This window comes from Montipora capricornis, chromosome 7 (assembly GCF_036669925.1).
Source record: "Montipora capricornis isolate CH-2021 chromosome 7, ASM3666992v2, whole genome shotgun sequence".
Taxonomy (NCBI): Eukaryota; Metazoa; Cnidaria; class Anthozoa; order Scleractinia; family Acroporidae; genus Montipora; species Montipora capricornis.
Window position 1 is genome coordinate 30,849,984 of NC_090889.1, and position 1,424 is coordinate 30,851,407.

The window sequence follows — 1,424 nt, forward strand, 5'->3', positions numbered from 1 at the left end:
AGTAATTATAACTTACATTGAAAGAAGGCTGATTCAATGGTGGATAGATAAGGTGATGATTCATTTCACTGTCTTGCTTTAACAGGTTGATGAAGTGACCAAATCCCCGACTGATAATTCACAGGTCAATAATGGCTATGAACATGTCTACGCCGAACTGAGAGTGGACAAAAGAGAACAAGGCAAGTTGGTACATTTCCTCTTGAACAGGAATCCCACCAAAAAACGATCCTCCTCCCACATGGCCCTCTTCATGAAAATTGATACATAATGACTGTTTTAAGGGAACAGGGATGGCACAGTGGGGAGAGCACTTGATTCCCAGACTCGGCGTCACATGTGGGTTGAGTTTGTTGCTTCCGAGAGGTTTTTTCTCCGGGTACTCCGGTTTCCCCCTCTCCTCAAAAACCAGTGTTTGATTTCAGTTGATTCGAGGTAACGTGATAACTGTAATTAGTATCACCCAACTAGTGGACTAATGCAAATGCTGAATTTTGATTGGCTACGCTACTAGAGGACTATTAGTAATAGTCCTCGAGTAGCGAAAAGGGTGACGCTTTCTTTCGTTTTATTCCCAAATAAATATTTCTTCAACTTGCATTTGCTAACGTTATTATTGCCTCTTCTATTCGACCAGTTGGGTGATACTAAAACAATTAGACCCTTCCCCCTCAAGGGCCACGGGTAAATAGCCCATTCGGCTTCGCCTCATGGGCTATTGACCCGTAGCCCTTGCGGACGAAGGGTCTAATTGTTAATTATTAGACGAAATGCCATCTGGTGAATAGAAAGATTGCTTGGACCATGCAAGAACGTCAGTTGCACTCCTTAGCCCGGCACTGATTTGCCTGAGAGGATCAAGGACTGTAAAGCGAGTCTCATGGGATTTTAGGAATGTAGATATAGATGTCGAGATAAATGGCGGAGCTATTAAATAGAAATTTTAAGTAGTATTTTAATATGTTTTAGTCCAAGTGATTGCTTTTTGAATTATACAAATGAACACTTTTTATACACCACGGGTAAAAAGAAGAATATTTTACATAAATTTGTCATTTTTTGTAATGTCTAATTTAGAATAAATTAAATATTTTTTAAAAATTAAAAAAAATATTACTATTATTATTATTATTATTATTATTATTACTATAAGTATTATTATTATAAACATTATTATTATTATTGCTATTATTATTATTATTATTATTATTACAATTACTGTTGTTGCTGTTCTTGTTTTTTCTGTATGTCTTGTCTCCACTCACACCACTCGGGATGGGGAAGGGATGAGGAAAGATAACTTTGGGACACCAATATGGCTGCCATGACGTCATATGAAAAAAACTAAAAAATTTTTTTTTTTTTCAGAAATATACTCATCCCCATACCGCGTTCCACAATCCCCAGCTGTTGCAGACGCTCCC